The following is a 19,192-nucleotide window of genomic DNA, read 5'->3' as shown; positions in this document are numbered from 1 at the left end:
CCTTCCTTGGAGGTTTTTTAAACAGAGGTTGGCTGTCCATCTGCCAGGGATGTTTTAGCTGTGATTCCTGCATTGGAGGGGGGTGGATTACATGACACCGGGGGTCCCAACTCTACAGTTCGGTGATTTCATTTTGCTCCTGGTCCACCTTCCTCTTATCTCTCCCTCTTTTGTCATTATATTTGGAGATGCAGATTATGGCAAAGTCTGAAGAAACGTGTCACTGACAGGAGCAGCAGAAACAAGTATTTACGAAGCTCACTAGGTGATCCTGGGCTGTTCACTGTCCCTTAGTCTTCACCTTCCTCACAGAGTTGTTATGAAGATAAAAAGGGAAGGGGTAAGCCATGTACACCACCTTGAGCTCCTCAGTGAAAAGGTGAGATATAAATGTAATAAATATTCAAAATGAGCTAAAATTTCAAAGTGAATTTTCACAATGAAATTCAAATATAATTATTTATTCAAGTACTTTTCACAATGAAATTCAAATATAACCTCAGGGCCACATGTGGCCTGCAAGGCCTTTTTTGTGGCCCCCAGCAACATCTGACACCCACCCACACACCCTGCAGCCATCATGCTGCCTTCCCAAAGTTGGGTAAGCAAAGTGCTCAGTTGTGGGAAGGAGGCGTGAGGGCTCTGACAGTGCCCTAGAGTTCTCCAACTTACTTCCCAAAGCTTAGTTAGCTTTTTTTTTTTTTTTTTGCTTGAGGTAAAGGACAAAATGTTACCCGCCCAATACATGTTCCTAAACTGACCTGACACATTTCCCCAAGTGGTGGACAAGCCACATTCACACCGTACATTTGATACCACCGTACATCTATGATACCACTTTAAACAATCATGGCTTTCCCCAGAGAATTCTGGGACCTATCATTTGTTACAGGTGCTGAGAGTTACTAGGAGACCCCCTGTTCCTGTCCCAGAGCTACAGACTCCAGTGTGATTTAACAGTCAATGCTTCTCTCAAGGAACTCTGGGAATATATTTCCCTTGATCTGGAAACTATACCTCTGTTGAAGCAGCCTAGATTACTGCAATCTAATTTTTGTAGATGTTTCCACAACGCAATTAGGGTCTCTTTATTTGCTCCTATAATTTGGAATGGATACTATTTTTGATTGCAGTTATGTATATTTTATTAAATAAAACAAAAAAATCCTCACCAAAGCTTCAATGTTCAAAGACTCCAAACCAAAAGTTCCTACCTTTCTGACATCTCTTGCTAATGGTTTGCTCCCTTTGTTTTTGTAGGGCACTGCAAACATACATAATCAGGCTCTCTGTGCAGGACCCTGTGATATCCCTGTTGAATTATGCAGAACTGGAGACTCATAAATAATGGTTCACTGCAGCACAAACAGTGGCGATCTGTAACGTGCCTACATAGTTCTCTGAAAGAGCTCTTGAAATTCTCCGCAAAGCCTGGAGCTTCAAGCAGCTGCTTGGCATAAGCAAAAGCCAAACCTGAATGAAGACAGCCCTGGTTGATTTGCTCAAGACCACTCAGAAAAGTAATGGGCAGAGCTGGGAAAAGAGCCCAAGATGCTTTGAGAACAACAGATAAGGTGCTGTGCAGATGCACCCTGGCATATTGCTGGTTGCCTTTAAGCAGAAGGTGTTATTATTAGCAACATCATCACTTTCTACTCTTGCTGCAATAAATGGTGTGTATTTGGCTTTGCATCTACCCTGTGGTAAAGACAATGCTTGATGGTGTCTTTAGAACAGCTTTCCCCAACCTTTTTTAGTTTAGAGAAAAGGTGAATATAAGGTGACAATGACAGAAGCTGAAAAACTGATGCATATGATGGAGAACGAGGATAGAGAAGGGTTTCTTTCTCCCTGCCCCCCCCCCTTCTTTTGTAATCCTATAACTCATGGTCATCCTTGAATATGACTTTTGGAAGATTCAGGACAGAGAAAAGCAAGTACTTCTTAACACATCACATAGTTAAACTATGGAAGTCACTCTCATAAGGCCACCAACCTAGATGGTGTAAAAAAAGGATTAAACACGTTCACGGAAGGTAAGGCTCCATCAGTAGCTAGTAACCAGGATGGCTATGTTCTGCCTCCATGGCTGGAGGCAGAAACGCTTCTGAACTCCACTTGCTAAAAACTACAAGGGGGAGAGTGCTCTTGTTCTCGGATCCTGCTTGCAGGTTTCCTCTTGAGGTATCTGGTTGGCTACTGTGAGAACAGGATGCTGGACTAATGGGTCAATGGCCTAATCCAGCAGGCTCTTCTTGTGGTTTTGTGGGTTTTTTTGGTAAAGTTTATTATTATTTCATGTTATAATGTATATGAAACAGAGAACAATTATAACAAATGAAAATTTAAAGATGAAAAACAGGCATTTAGAATGAGTAGCTGCATATGAATTACAATAACGAAGCCCAAATAAGGACTATCATTATCTGATTATTAAGTATAGTTCCAGGTTTGTCAGGTCTTCTTGTGTTCTTAACCTGATTGCCCTGCAAATGCATTGGAATACAGCTTGCATCGGGCCCAGCCAGCATGGAGAGGAAGGCAGACTTCACTAGCAAAGAATCCCCCCTTGCCAACGGTTGCCATGTTGTGCTGCCAGCCAAGTCCAGATGCTGCTGAGTGTTATCAGAAGCCTCTGGACCTCATGGTGGAGCAAGAACAGGTTCCTCATGTTCCAAAGGGATTTTCTGGAAGTAGCTCAGGGAAGGTCAACCTTTTGCCAGGTAAGGCCGAGTGCTTCTGATAAAAGAAGGAAGCAAGGACCCAGCTCAACCCTGAGCTGAGCAACCAACTCACTAGCAATGCCCACACGCTCAGTTCCCCCCTTTGTAAGATCATAGAGCTGTAGAGTTGGATGGGGCCCAAAATAGAAGGAGAAGCTCAGCTCTTGTCCAATTCACCAATTCATAGTCCTCTTCCTAATTGCCTGGGGCAGATTCTTTAGTCTCTGTGGGTGATCAGGACAGTGTCTGTTTAGGAGCCTGAGTTAGACAAGCAGATGGGCAGCCATTCTGTGTTTACACAGCACCAGAGCTGAAAAGATAGGTGCCCCAGCACATTTTAGATACATTAGTTTTACTTTACTGGTGCACAAAAATGGCTCAATTTTTTTTCTAAACTGGGGGCAAAATTAGCCTCCTAAGCAAAAGTTAGAAAGAGCTGTTGTCATGAAGGAGGAGGACCTCCAGAAGATAGAGACAACTCAAAAACATCCTGAGGTTTAAGCATTCTGTGTCAGCTCAAGTCACAAGGGAAATAACCCTTTAATCCTGTGCACTGTGTTTCGTTTACTGCAGTGTTATCCTGCATGAAGACATTATGAAGGATATCCCTAGAGAAATTTAAGGCACAAAAAACATCCTGAGTTTGAACTTAATTCTACCATTCCAAAAAGGCTGTAAGCAATGGCAGATGACCTTTAACATCACTCACTTGTCAAGAGCCGCTCTGCCTCATAATGCCACGCCAAATTATATATTGCTCCCTTCTCACTCTTGCAGGCTTTGCTTTTGGTTGGAACTTTAAAATATTTATTTTCATTCATCAGGAGTGCCTGCCATTGCTGTTATTGACAATGAATCCCCCCCCCTTTTAAAAAAAAAGTCCCCTCAAGTCGGGGATTAGATCTTTTAAAAAGATAACAGAAAGAATTTAGCAAGTCACTAAATTTATTTCCAGAAGGGGCTCAACCTGTCTTATACTTCTGCATGCTAATGTGAATAGCTAACCGCAGTTAAAAATCGTGAGCTGTACACTGAGTTGAAGAGAGAAAGTGAACCTTTCGGGTTTGCAGGGAATGGGAACTTGATTCAAGTGAGATTTGCATTTTGATCCTAAATGGGATTGCAAATATGCTTAGTAAAAATAAATTAAAATACACTGTAATTATCCTATGACAAGTGCTTGATTGCGCTTATTCCATCATCTAAGCGTGATTTTTGCTAACCTTCTTGTAATTGTTGATGCCGGTGCAAAACCCTGAATGATTACTCCCCAGCCTTTTTTCTTTTTGTAGGGCTCTTATGCTCATAGTTCAAGATTAAAAGGTCCTAATATTTAAATGTGTTGAGCACCTGGGGGCTGGGGCTGAGCACCCTCAGCTCCCTGCCACCCCAAATGCTGTCATCATTGAGAAAAGAAGGGCACTCAGAGCAGCAACACCACCTAAATGCAAATTAAGGACAGGTGGAAAATTTATCCCCTTTGAATGGAAGATGATATCAAGCCATATTTCCTAGTGCCAAAACCCCTCACCTGTAGCTGAGGATTCAAAAAGGCATGGGTTAGCAATAAGCCAAGAGCAAAGGAGATGACAGATGAAACAAACAGAGAGGAGATTGCAGCTAAAATGTCATAGGGCCATGACTACCAGTGGCATAACAAATTAATATTTGCTGGGATTGAGGCCAAACCCTATGCTAAGGGCAATTAATATAGAATTACAGGACAACAAAAGAAATTTAAAACAGGTCTACCATCTACTTCAAACTGGCCTAAAGACCATGTGCAGACCTTGAAGCCTCTACCTGCCCTATTTCTGCATCCTGCCAAAAACCAGAGAAGGGGATGCAGTTCGAAAGCTCATCAAAGTGCAAGTAGATAAATAGGCGGGAAGGTAAATGGCATTTCTGTGCGCTGCTCTGGTTTCACCAAAAGTGGCTTAGTTATGCTGGCCACATGACCCGGAAAAACTGTCTGCAGACAAACAGACTCCCTCGGCCAGTAAAGTGAGATGAGCGCCACAACCCCAGAAGTCCTTCGCAACTGGACTTAACTGTCAGGGGCCCTTTACCTGTACCTTTAAATTTCAATATGAGTAGGAAAATGAGAGTACCCCTAAACATTTTTTAAAGGAAAAAAGCACTATCCAAACCTAAATAGGTTTCCCCACATCCCTCAATACCCTCCTGGATTCTAGGGGGAGGTCTAGATGTTATATTCACTATGCAGAACGGAATGCCTGAGGTGAGCTTCCCACTCTCCGGATTTGATTAGAATTCACCCTCTCAATTCTGCCCATCAGCTAGCAAAGATGAGTTCAGCAATATGAACTGGCAGCAACTCAGCTCTTTAGCCATAATAATAATAATAATAATAATAATAATAATAATAATAATAATAAAAAAATATTTATTTATACCCCGCCCATCTGGCTGGGTTTCCCCAGCCACTCTGAGCGGCTCCCAACAGAACATCAATAGCAATAATAAAAAAGCAACAACATCAAACATTAAAAACTACCCTAAACTTAAAGCATATGAAGATGGTTGACTAATTTGTGTGTTTAAAGAAGGGTCTCCACAAGGGACCTCTAAGGAGGTGTTAAAACGTAAGGGATGTGGGACCAAATGAGGCTCTTTAGAGGTCCCAATTTAACAGCATCAGTGTGCAGAGTGGTTTACAGGGAACAGAATGAGTTCAGGGTGAGTTATGCTGACAATTAAAACAACAAATTCAACTACAAATCAGTGACAGGTAAATGCAACAACAATGAATAATCTTAAAACACAATGTGACACTCATTATGAATTAAGATATGAGGCTAAGAACTACCAAAAGCTGGAATAAACAAACAGGTTTAAATTAGAAGCCAGCATGAGTACATAGTGACAGGGCAGATCTCAGTGGATTTTGTTTCGTTTTTTGCATACTATTGAGTATACTTGTTACCCAAATTCTAAGAAAATCCAAGTCAGTAGCGATACCTACTAAGCATGAGGTAATTTCTTTATATTGAATAAAATGTACCCCTAGACTCAGGGGAAGAGCAGGAATAATCCACAACCACATTCTTCAGTTTTCATTGCTGCCATTCAGGAATTTTTTTTTACACCAAGGACAGCGCGCAATTTTTGTGACACTAAACTGAAAGTTAAAATTAAATGCCCCCAAATATGAAAAAGAGCAGACGATTTCTTCACAAACTGCCTAATAACAACAATGCCTCCCCACTGTAAAAAAAACACCCTTCCACTGTCCAAAAATGCAAGTAGATATATAATGGCTATTCACTGCATCACCATGTTGCACATCAACATCAAATTGTGTATGTTTTTGCACATTTATAATCAAGTTTTATTGATGATGATTCCATAAATTTTATCTAGTTGTTCACTGCAGCTATTTGTTTCCAAGGTAACAAATGCACTTCGCTCAAGAGACACAGTAAATCATGATTGTTCTAAATTTGGGGGTCCTTGGCCCTTTGCACTGTGGAATAAATGTATCTTTCAATGCACAAAATGATGCCAACATCACTTAAGACTGCAGCAATTAGCTTCAGTTTCGTTCAGATTTTTATAATTAAAAACACACATAGACATGAAGCTGTGTCATTGGAAAACAAATGCTGCAAAAACCACAGTTCCTAGATTTCTGGTGCCTTCATGAATGTTTTCATTCGTTCCCCCAATAAATGGCTGGTCAGCCATTGCATTTGTTAGGAGGCCCACTGGGTGCCAAAACCAATCATTTCAAGTCCAACCCTCCAAAATTGTTAGCTAGTAAGTTTGGCGCTGTGGGTTAAACCACAGAGCCTAGAAGTTGCCGATCAGAAGGTCGGCTGTTCAAATCCCCGTAACGGGGTGAGGTCCCGTTGCTCGGTCCCTGCTCCTGCCAACCTAGCAGTTTGAAATCACATCAAAGTGCAAGTAGATAAATAGGTACCGCTCCGGTGGGAAGGTAAACTGCATTTCCGTGCGCTGCTCTGGTTCGCCAGAAGCGGCTTAGTCATGCTGGCCACATGACCTGCAAGCTGTACGCCAGCTCCCTCAGCCAATAAAGTGAGATGAGCGCCGCAACCCCAGAGTCGGTCACGACTGGACCTAATGATCAGCGGTCCCTTTACCTTTATCCTTTTCAGCAGGCAGGAGCTGAAAGGATACTAGTTCACAAAAATGTATGTATAATAAATATGTTAAGTCTGTAAAGCACCACAAGACTCCTTGCTGTTCTTGCTCTAACTAAAAGTGCTGATTTTGTCCCATAAAGCCTTAAATGGCCCAGGGACTGCCTCTCCCCATATGAACTAACCCAAACCCTGAGATCATCATCTGAGGCACTTTTTTGTGTGCCTCCTACATGAGAGGTCCAAAGAGTGACAACATAAGAACGGGCCTTTTCTGTGGTGGCTCCCTGCTTGTGGAATGCTCTCCCCAGGGAGGCTTACCTGGCACCAACCTTCCTTTCTAACCAGGATTTTAACCTTTGCTTTTAACTATCTATGGCCTTTTAGAGTGGGTGGGATGTTTTAATGTATTTTTCCCCCTTCTAGTTTTAATATGCTTATGTGTTTTCTTTTCGTAAGCCATTTCGTAAGTCATGGTAAAAAAGTGACTAATTGCCATGAGTTTCCACGGCAAAAAGTGACTAATAATAATAATAATGGCACTAGGGTGAGGAGGAAGAGCGTAAGGTCATATTCAAAATCCAGGTGCAAGGCATACGTGCTGAGTTTGCATTAAGGATATGAACTTTGGTTTCTGGGATTAGAGTTTCTGTATCCTTTCAGATGCTCAGATGATGCCATGCCTTGTTTTCCAGCCAGACCCCAGGAAGAGTCAGGTTCAGGCCCTCACACAGACTCCTCAGATGCAAAGCTGTGCAAGTGCCCTGCCAAAATTGCAATGTGACATCAAAGCTACAAATGATAAACACCCATATGTTTTAGGCATATGGTCTTAATCATTAATGATACACCCTAACCTTGATCTCCTAGGTAACTTGGATTTTAAAGTGCAAGGTTACAGGAAGAGGGGTGGCAGTGCTCCAGCTTTGGGTAAGAGAAGCAATTAAAAGAGAAGAAATGTAGCAACTGTATACACCGATAGTAATCAGAGATGACAGTCAACATTTCCGAAAGCTTCCTGGCCTGCAATTTCAGATATTAAACTGCTAATCCTATGAGAAAATAATTACTTATGAACAGGCGTGCTATTTTGGTGTGATTTGTTTTTTTTTTTAATGTAGCAAGAAACTTTTTAGCCCATGGAGGCGGAGCATGGACTTGGCATTCAAGGGTGGATGCACAAGGTCTTTCGCCCACTATATGAATACAGCTCTGTGACTTCTCTTTCACACATGCAAACACCTGAAGGGCTGCACCATGGAAGACAGAAAAAAGTTGTTACTTACTGTTCCAAAGCCTAGGACCCAGAGCAATGGATCCACATCACAAGAAAAGAGATCACAACTCAACCTTACGGACAACCTTTTGACGGTAAGAGCTGTTTGACAGTGGAACAGGCTACTCCCCTTCCTTGGAGGGTTTTAAACAGAGGTTGCCAGGGACTCTTTAGTTGTGATCCCTCCATTGTAGGAGGCTGAGCGAAATGGCCCTTGGGGTCCCTTCCAACTCTACAGTTGTATGATTCTATATGTACTGGATCAGTCCACTGGTGTTGCCTCTCCCTTCATACCCCAAGTGAACTTGTCACCATATATGCAGCGTGTATGGCTTTATCCACATTTATGCTTATATTTCACCTGAGCAAAAGAAATTGGTCTTAAGTTGCAAAATTGATTTGTGGATCGGGGCAAGGTATGTGGCAGGTAGGTGGACGGGTGCTGTTACAGCAACGATTCAATAAAAAGTAGAGGTAACAAGTAAAGGCTTGCAACTAAATTGCTGGTGCACGGAGTGCTTCTGCATGTATTCCCCCTGTTAATTTGGGTGGTTTTGGGGGGGGTGGCATATTTGGGTCCAGTCCCTGTTCTATTTGATTTCTTCATTGCTTTTCAGCTGTGCCCCTGGAGATAGTTAAAAATCGCTTCTCAGTGTGAACTAGGAAGTGGCAGCCCATGCTGTTTGTGCGCAAGCTCTGCATCAAAACTGCAAAGCAAAACCAAATCCATCCAGTGCACTTTTTTGCTGTACAATATGCTTCATTGTAACAGTTTGGAAAAGGTAAAACAACAAATGGCACTAGGGGGTTTTTGTGCCATCTCCTGAGCCACCCTGAACAAGTAAGAGCCAGGCTGGCTCACTCTGACCACAGTGCCACTGGTTGTGGGGTACTCTCCTGTTTGGTGGGGAGAAGACTGATTGCTGTAGACTGCAGCTGCAACCATGTCTACAAAAGTTGAACCATTCCAACACCACTGCAGTTACTGTTACATAAAGCAGCAAAAACCTAGGCTTATCCTTCATGGCTGAAATCATTCTTTGATGGGGAATTTTGTGACCTACACAAGAAGCATCAGGGGCAGGGGCAGGTCTTAATTGCACTTCTTTTTGGCTGAAGCTGCAGAAACCAGAAGCGCGTAATGCCATCTGCTGGTTGCAATGCTTTTCTTCTAGAAGAAGAAGAAAAAGAAGCTGGTACTCACCATGAAGTTGGCACAGTACATGCCACACTTTTAACCAGTGCTTTTCTTTTAGAAAAAAAAGGTCTTATCGAGTTATATGGGAAGTCACAGAAAAATATGAATGGTAACGTATGGTGTTCTTAAGATGTATTATGTGAAAACCTAATAAAAATTTGATTTAAAAAAATAAATAGAAAAAAGGTCCTGATACTGCGTACCCATGGTAAACCTGATACAGGGTACCCTGATATGGAGTACCCCCAGGAAAAAAGCACTGGCTGGTTGATATGCACCCAGATTTACAGCTATCACCTGCTGGAGAGGTTTTTGTATTTCCATGGAACATCTCCTTGGCCACATCCTGGAACTACATATTTTATTTCATAAAATTTATACACCGATTGTAAAAACAACAGCAACCAACAACAACCCCCAAAGCAGTTTACATAAAAAGCTAAAATAAAATTATCTGTAGGAGAAACTAATAACAATTTGAGGCTTACAAAAAGTTTGTTTAAACAAACAATAGACTAACAGAAGATTAAATCTCGCACCAACGTTGTGAACAACTTTTTAATTTGAGGATTCAGTATTTCACTGGCACAGCTAAATCGCGAGAGGAGGCGAACTGTTTCAACTTTAGGGGTTTGCCGTATGTTATCAGTCAGTAGGTGCTACTGCAATTGTTTGTTGACTTGACTTGATTTATGGGTGGGGTGTGGGGTGTGGAACTGCCTGCAACTGGAAATAAGTTTTCTGTTAGGTTCGTTGGCAAAGGAAGTGTAGGTGTAAACAATGTATAAATTCAAAAACTTGTGTCAGGTTTTATGGCTTAATTTCTAAATAAGAGATATGGAGTCAATCTTGTCTGAAAATTGTGCTTGGACCCACTTACATGGAAGCTCTTTCCTAGTTCACAGATGTGCAGAGAATAATTAATTTTTCTCTCTCTTTTCAGGGAGAGGAGAAGAAAACGACCCTCTGCACAACAGTAACAGGACACATTACTATGTAAGTGCTGTACAAGCCCTATTGTGATGAAAACAGGTTAAAAATTGCAGCAATGTTAGGTTTAGACTTTGTCTCATCTTACCATTGGTGAAGGGTCCTATTTTTGAATGTTCCTCACCAGACATTAAACTCCCCCACATTTAGTAAAGCAGCACACCAAGAGCAGAATATACACTACGACTCTCTCTTCTGTGTGCTAGTTTGCTACAAGCAATGTGTTTAGGGGTGCAGATGGGGTGCAGAATTAAAAAAAAATTAAAAGCACATAGTAGAAAATTATGCCATTTCATTCTGCACAATTATTTTACTTATTTAAAAAGCTTATACCTTGGCCTGTCCTAAAAACAGTCTTAACACCAGCTCTTATTCTGGTGCCAAGATTGATCCGGAATCTAATCTACTGCATTTAATCACTTACTTTCTGCTGCCTGGTCTAGTTTTTATTTTATTTTCCTGCTGCAGACATTATTCCCCAAATAATTAACAGAGACAATATTCCCAAAGTCAATACCCACTTTTTTATAATTTGCAAATGCACACAAGAAAACGAAGCTTTCTGCTTTGATTAGGGGTGCAGGTGCACATATATTAAATGTTTTGCAACAAGTAATTTGCAATGCTCAACTAGTGCGATGAAGTCAAGCACCTCGCCCAGTACTCGGCTGTTATGCCCATTGATTTGAAAATGTCTCCCTAATGCACTTATGCAGTTCATAAAATGCAAGGACGCTTCTTTAACCCCTGTAGCTATTGATCAGGTTCCTTAAGCTTGCAGTCTGATCATGCGTGTGAATAAACCTTAAGGTGAACAGCAAGAAAGAGGAAAAATTAGAAGCAAAACAAATAATAAAAAGATAACCAAGCAATAAGCTTTTTGTAAATCATGGTTATTTTTTTAAAAGGCCATATTCCTTATTTTTAATTCATCAAACTTTTTGAGAGTTCTGAATATCTGATCCTTGAAATCATTCCCTGCAGTAGGAAATTTGGGTGGCTGGTTATCCAGCCATTTAGAAACACTCTGGGCCACCCAGAAAAGGGGAGTTGTTTCTACATACTCAGGGGGGTTTATATATGTACAGTGGGACGGAAGTGCATAAATTGCAATATCATCCCATCAAAATTGGCCTGACAAGGGCCCATGAATCCCCAGGGCTTACAGAAGGTTGAGGGAACAGTGGGAGGGGGTACACCTCCAACTTACTGACCAAATCTGGTCTGCAAAGCTGTTTTCCCCAAACCATGGTCACCTGTCGGGTGTGGAACAAGTACAGGAATGGCTGGATTTGCTGGGGAACACAGCTGTGCAACCAGAAAGCAGGCTTGAAGTCTCTTCCTGTCAGCTGATAAGTGATACTTCAGGGCTGCTGATCAGTGACACTCTTATCAATGCATCATAGATCTCTTTGGAAGTTGTGTGAGGTGCTTTGAAGTCCTGACAATCACCACCTGATATCATTGTAATGTTAGGGGATTGATGGGAGGATATGAAAAATCCCTCCGCCAATTATTCACCTATTCTACCACCCATCCTTGCCATTTTCAATGTTATTGTACCAGGAGGTGGAGGAGGAGAAGGAAGAGAAGGAGAAGGAGAAGGAGAAGGAGAAGGAGAAGGAGAAGGAAGAAGAAGAAGAAGAAAAAGAAGAAGAAGAAGAAGAAGAAGAAGAAGAAGAAGAAGAAGAAGAAGAAGAAGAAGAAGAAGAAGAAGGGGAGGAGGAAGAAGAAGAAGAAGAAAATGAAGAGGAAAGGGAGGAAGAAGAGAAAGGAAGTTGTTATGGTGGTGATACTTTAAGAAGCAACAAGTAAACATAACTTCAGGTCTTAGATGAATCTGAAGACACACAGGAACACAATTATGACAATCCACTTTTCCTTTAGGATTACATTTTCCCCTTACCCAGCTTCTGCCTTGTGCAAAGAGAAATAATGCAAAAACATAACATGATGGCACTTGTGGCTCCTTGTGAATGAATCCCGTGGCATATAATTACTTTGAACTAGTTCTCAGGCAGTAGGTCATCATGGTATCAGGGCTAGGGTGCCAGTACAATCTGCTACGGTTTATTGTCCATAAGGGTGGGGTGCGGGAAAGACTCTCCCTTGGTGCATTTTAAGCACTCAGAAATCTTTAGACCAAGGCAGCAGTAGTCTTCTAGGCTGCTATTTGATTTTTGGAGACAAAAGAATTTCCTGACCAAGATCAAAAAGAAACACAGATAGGTCTTTGAAGTGTCAGGAAATGATTGCTTCTAATCATGGTTCTGTCACCAAGCTTTTTCTTGTAATGATCCTTGACTATGATCCCTAACCTTTGGAGCCAAGCCCTCCCATCTATAAAACATGACCCAATAATTCGAAACCTGCCACAGTTAAATGTTTACAATGATTACTGCAGGAGGGAGCTCCCTCCCCCCTTTAAGGCCACTGCTTAACATTTCCTGTTCTATTTATTTAGTCTGAATCCTATCTCTCAAGTTGGAACTCAAGTTGGTGTACTTGAAGTTCCCAGGTGACATACCACCCAGAATGAGGCCCACTTAACTTCAGCAAGGTGGCTGCAACATGCCCACTTGGAGGGACCATTAGAAAGTCTTGGAATCCCAGGACAGAAGTGGGGTTGCAGGTGAAAGCAGCACTGCCACAACCACATAATCAGCATTCCTCTTCTTCCAAGGCAGTGGTAGCCAACGTGGTGCTCTCCATATGTTGTAGATTGCAACTTCCAACAGCCCCAGGGATGGTGAGACTGCAATCCACAACATAGAGAAGGCACCATAATAGTTACCCCTGCTCTAAGGAGATTAATTTGGGTATTGTAAGGTTGTCAAGGGCTACTAATCATGATGGCAGTATGCTACATCCAGGATGGACACTATTTCTATGAATACAGAAGTGGGAGAGCGCTTGTACTGTGTTCATGCCATTCTCCTGGGCTTTCCAGAGGTGTATGGTTGGCCACTGTGGGAAACAGGAAATGCCAGGCTAGATATCATTCATTACATTTACTAAGGTCTGTGTCCCTGCTCGCTCTACTCATGAACCCCCTGGCCAGTCTCTCCATATTAACCACCTAGAGCTTTCTGCTTCCCCACAACATGCAACTATTAAGCTTGCTTTTCACCTCCCCAACCCCATTTTGGAAGTCACTTCCCTTTTCTGCTCTGCAGTCCTACTTTGCACCCATTTTTACCTTCATCCCCATGTCCATGCCTCCTCCTTTTGTGCAACCCACCCCTGTGCACAGACCACCCTCCTGGTGACCTCCTTCGTGTTCCTCCTGCTATGAGCTGCAACTACTAAGCAAACTTTTCACTTCTGCCAAAGTATGTAGCCACCACCCCTTCCTATCCTGCAGTTCCTCCTTTCAGTCCCATGCTTCCTACTCCCTTTTTTTTTTAATTAAAATTTTTCTTGTTTTATAGAAGTATGTGTAATGTCTCTCGTATTTTTTCCATGTAACATTTTTACAAATCAGTTTCATTTGTTGAGACATTGGGGGGGGGGGAGATGGGAGGGTCGGGTGGCGATGTTTCTATTCTGCTTAATGTATGTAGGGTTTGGTGTCAGCATTGCTTGTGCTGTTCACTTGTGTTCCTTTGGAGGTGAGAGAGGTTGGGGTTGGCCTAGGGTATGGTTCTTTGTTTGTGATTGGCTGTGGTGATCCTTGTTTTCGTGTGTGAGTGGGGTGGGTGGGTGTTTGGATCAGGTTAGCCATATTGATTTGTATGCTGTTGATGGATTATTGTCATTGTCTACATTTTCAAAACTCCATGCCTCCTCTTCTCTCCTATTATGCAACACCCCTTTGCACACACACCTGGGAGGATATATGTTACATTATATATGTTGCTGTATCTTTGAAATGAACAGAATGTTAAGAGCTAGGCTGCCAGTTACCTTGTTCAGTTAAGAGAAGGTTGAGTTCAGCTGATGTGTGTCGTGCATATATGGGTGTTTGCTTTCAAATAAAATACCTGTGCTAAATTACTGCATTGGATTTGGTACTTCATGTTGAAGACAACCCTTGATTCCAGGAGTAAAACACACTATGTGAAGGATCTCTCCCACAATTTTAAACCCCCCTCTCAGCGTCCCTCCCTTAGGCCATAGCCACTGATGTTGTGCAACCTGCCTTGTCTTTTGTTACTTTCACCCCACTCCACCCCAAATTTGTGAGGATACAGGACTATGATGAGCCCTGCAAATCCTCTGATGGGGATTATGTAACGACACAATTACTTTATATTCTTGACTAAAATGAGACCACTCTTGCTTTACTCTGTATCAAATGCCTGCTTAGGGGAGAAGATCTTACATCACTTATGTGGGTCATTTAATAAAGCATTAGCACATCACCTTTGCCCTGTGGCTTATAAATCTACTCAGCATCCCTTCAGGTGTCACTGGGGACCTTGATGCCTCGGAGGCGAAAGGAATTTCACCTCCACATCATGGGTGGGAACTGACAGGCATCTCATCACAATGGGCACAGAATGATGCTTTTTGTTAACTTATTATAATTATATATTAGATGCCTTTCTAGCATTGAAGACATAGTACAATGATAAATCAAAACAAAACCAAACCCTAACTCAACAACCAAAAGATGAACAGCAGCAATCAGAACCAACAAAATCAGCTGCCTGAATCAAATGCCAATGGTTGGTGGGCCCTGTAGGAAATGCTTGGGAACCATTATCCTGACAAATGTAGCTGACAATTTCCTAACAAAATGCAGTCACCTGTGTTATGTTGCAAGAACGTAGCATTCCACTAGGAGACAAGGGACAGAGGCTCAGGTGGGTGGGCAGGGGAGGCAGCAATAGTTATCAGAAAAGCAGAGAAGTTAAGACGACGAGAAAATAAGACCCCTGCGCTTTGCACAGAAAGTCCTTGCTGGTTCAGGAAGCAGGTCCATCTAGTCCAGTGGCCTGTGGCTAAGAACAGACAACCAGCTGTTTCTCAGAAGCTTACAAGCAGGGCTTGGTGGCAACAGCTCTCATCAACCACTAGGACTGATAAATATATTACTAGTTATTAATTTATATTTTGCCTTTTATATGTGACCTCCCACCCATTGCTTTGTTTACCATGATGCCTGGTGAAGGAGTCTGGACAACTTGAAATCATGCAAATAATCAACGTGGCATTTAGGTGGGCCAAATAAAGAGGTTGCCTTTAATAACCTTTAATTATTATTATTTATTTATTTTTAATTGTGGGCTGACTTTGCCTTTCATTTATCACACATTTCTCAGGGTTTAGTCATAGATCATTTATACGCCACATTTCCCACAGATGCATTTGTTCTCAAAGCAGCTTACAGGAAACTATTGGTCAAATAGTGCAGTAGACACAATACATTTTTTAAAAAAATAGTATCACTATAACACTAACAATTCAAAGTTAACAATTCATACAAATGACATTAAAAGGAAACTGGGAGCATTAAAAAAAGATTTCCTGAAAGGTCTGTTGGCAATACTCCAAAGAGACCCTGAAACTGATGGAATGAATACCTAGCAACCCCCTTGCCACTTTTATACATAAACTCAGAAAGCTGGAACTACTGTGTGCAGCCTTCTTGCAAAGGCTCCTAGGTAAGAAAGTAAGCGGCTATGCCTTGAGGGCAAGCACAGTGCTTCTCCCCCATCTCCCCCTACCCACCAGAAGATGTCCCTTCAGGCTCAGGAGACAAATGGCCCACTATCTGGCTCCCAGAACCACTGTGTGGCTGGGATGTGTTTCTCGCTTTCCTGAATGGCTCAATTGCTCTACCCATACCAGCTGCTGGAAATTTCAGGAGAGGACAGCGCTCTTGTGCTAGAATCCTGAAACTGAACGTGGTTCAGCAGCTAGCAAGCAGTCAATGTCAGTATTTTAACATTGGTGTAATATGCATAAGGGGACGCGGGTGGCGCTGTGGGTAAATCCTCAGAGCCTAGGGCTTGCTGATCACATGGTCGGCGGTTCGAATCCCCGCGGCGGGGTGAGTTCCCATCTTTTGGTCCCAGCTCCGGCCCACCTAGCAGTTCGAAAGCACCCCTGAAGTGCAAGTAGATAAATAGGTACCGCTTTCTAGCGGGAAGGTAAACGGCGTTTCCGTGACACTTCCGGGTCACGTGGCCAGCGTGGCTCGCCAGAGCAGCTTCGTCACGCTGGCCACGTGACCCGGAAGTGTCTCCAGACAGCGCTGGCCCCCGGCCTCTTAAGTGAGATGGGCGCACAACCCTAGAGTCGGACACGACTGGCCCGTACAGGCAGGGGTACCTTTACCTTTTAATATGCATAAAGCTGGGTGTCCCACTAATCACCATAGCATATATGTGCCCTGTTTGCATAGAAAGCAAGGGGGACACAGGCTCAGGTAGGAAGGTGTGTGGTGTAGTGGTTAAGAGCGGTAGTCTCGTAATCTGGGGAACCGGGTTCACGTCTCCGCTCCTCCACATGCAGCTGCTGGGTGACCTTGGGCCAGTCACACTTCTTTGAAGTCTCTCAGCCTCACTCACCTCACAGAGTGTTTGTTGTGGGGGAGGAAGGGAAAGGAGAATGTTAGCCGCTTTGAGACTCCTTAAAGGGAGTGAAAGGCGGGATATCAAATCCAAACTCTTATACTGTGTCATACCAGCTCAGTTTTGCCTAAACTAACTGGCAGCAGCTCTCCAAGATTTCAGACAGGGAACATTTCTAGTCCTACCTAGAGATGCCAGGGATTGGCCTGGGAATCTTCTATGTGCAAAGCAGATGCTCTACCACTGAGCTATAGGTTCTAAGGCATGGGAAAGGAAGGGTCTAGCTTCCCTCACCTGCACACCCCTTTTGATATACCCTTGTTTCCAAAGGATTTCTATAATAAATGAACTGGCTCAGCCACTCATTCACAGGGCCTTCACAATGTTCCCAGTCACTGTCTGTATAATTGCTCCCCCCTTTCTCAGGGGTTCTGCAATATTAATGTCTCAAGTGGCAAGAAAACAGAGATAATAATCCTGGTTTGGCCTTCCTTCTGTGGGGCGGGGAGTGGCGTTGGGACTGTGCATGTCTTTCTGTAATTGGGACTTCTCCCATTTATCTGTGTGAGAGAATGTAGAAACTAATGCAGGGCTTTGGTAAGATGAAAGGGGAAACTTAATTAAAACAAGTTTTGAAGTCCATCAAGATGATTTTTTTTATCTTGTTCAGATTAGCAGCCATCTGAAATAACACTCTGAATATAAATGGGGTGCCTAACACTGGACTAGATGTTTGGCTTTGCACACGGAGCCCTTACTTTAAATGTCAAAACTCACACCAACTTCCTCTATTTTTGACAGTGTTAAAAAGTCTTAAATGATTGTGATGATTTTAATGCAATGCCTAAAAATTATGCATATCAGATGAAAATAAACATCAATTTTAAGTGTCACGTTGATTCCTTGTAAAGTCAATTAGTTGCAGGACAAAACTTTCAACATGGGAAATAGGTACAGCCAGCATGGTGCAGTACTGTAGTTCCATATACCTACCCCCATTGCCCCCCTACCCTAATATATATACATCTCTTGGCATACATCTCTAAATAAACAATTAAGTCTGAATTTCAGCCATTTAAAGGCAACGGCCACATGAAAGCCCTTAAATATGCTGGGGCACCTGCTCTCCACAGGCTGGACCCACCATTGTTGCTGCCTTGTAAGCTTGAGGGTTGTGGGGGGCGACAGTGGGAAGCAACGAGAATGCATGGGAGTGTGGGAGAATGGGGGGGAGGGGGGAGGGGGCTTCCAAGGCAGGGGAGAAGATAGAGAAAGGAGAGACATGTCTGTAGCTACACCTGAACCATCCAGTCAAGGTATTCTTAGAAGGCTTTACCAGTAATAGTGTCTCTTTATCTCCACCCCCCCCCCCCTGCAAGAAACCTGGAGACAGTACAGTGGATGCTCAAGTTGTGAACGTGATCCGTGTGGGAAGCACATTCACAACCTGCAGCGTTCGCACCCTGCAGCACCGCTTCTGCGCACGCGCGGGTTGCAATTCGGCACTTCTGTACATGCGCGACCGCCGAAACCCAGAAGTAACCCGTTCCGGTACTTTCGGGTTTCGGCACATCCGTAACCCAAAAAAACACAACCTGAAACGTCTGTAACTCGAGGTATGACTGTAGTTTGTTAAGGGTACTGAGAGTTGCTAGCAGACCCCTGATAGTGCTACCATTCCTTGCACTTTTAACATGGGAAGCTGTTCAAGTGGTATAAAAGTGCTTTAAACATATGTTGTGCATGTGATGTGTGAGAGAGTGGCGGGGCATTGTGAGAGAGAGATAATGTGTATGTTTCGGACTGAGTGACAAAAGGTGTGTGTGTGTTTGTGTTGAAATAAAAGGTATGTGCAGGTGGTGGTATTTCTAGGAGGAAAAAGAGAGAGTGTGTTTGGTTTGTGGTTTGGAGAGGAGGAGGAGGAGATTGGAGTGGGTGGAAGTTGGCTTGAAGGAGAAATGAGTAGACTGAAAATTAAACAGGAATTGACTTGGTTATGAATTCATGTGAAATAGATTTGGGGATGGTTTTCCTATTAACCTGAGGCAAACAAATACATTTTTGAAGATTTTATTCAGAAGTGTTTTAGAGGAATTACTTAGCATGTTTCTGTGAAATGGGTACACTGATGGAGCAGATAGGTTCCATGTGGTTTTATGTTTTGCAGTTCACACCCACCTTGCCTTGCACTTAGGCTATTAGGCAAACTACTTGTCTTTTATTCTCACCAATTTGCCTGATGTTTTTTTTACTTGCCTCTCCTACCGCAGTGGCCATTTTGTGAACAGACACACATTCACAGCAATCATTTTGTGGCTGCGTCCACAAACACACACTCAGAATTCCAGATATGCTGCCAA

The 19,192-nt window shown here is 42.8% G+C and overlaps 1 protein-coding gene across 5 annotated transcripts in view; it reads right to left on the bottom strand.

Annotated features, from left to right (window-relative positions):
* Positions 1-19,192, bottom strand: part of NEXMIF (neurite extension and migration factor) — a 208,571-nt gene that overhangs the window by 56,514 nt on the left and 132,865 nt on the right. The gene's annotated exons all lie outside the window — the stretch shown is intronic.

Source organism: Podarcis muralis, chromosome Z (assembly GCF_964188315.1).
Source record: "Podarcis muralis chromosome Z, rPodMur119.hap1.1, whole genome shotgun sequence".
Lineage (NCBI taxonomy): Eukaryota > Metazoa > Chordata > Lepidosauria > Squamata > Lacertidae > Podarcis > Podarcis muralis.
This window is presented reverse-complemented; position numbering and strand designations above follow the sequence as displayed.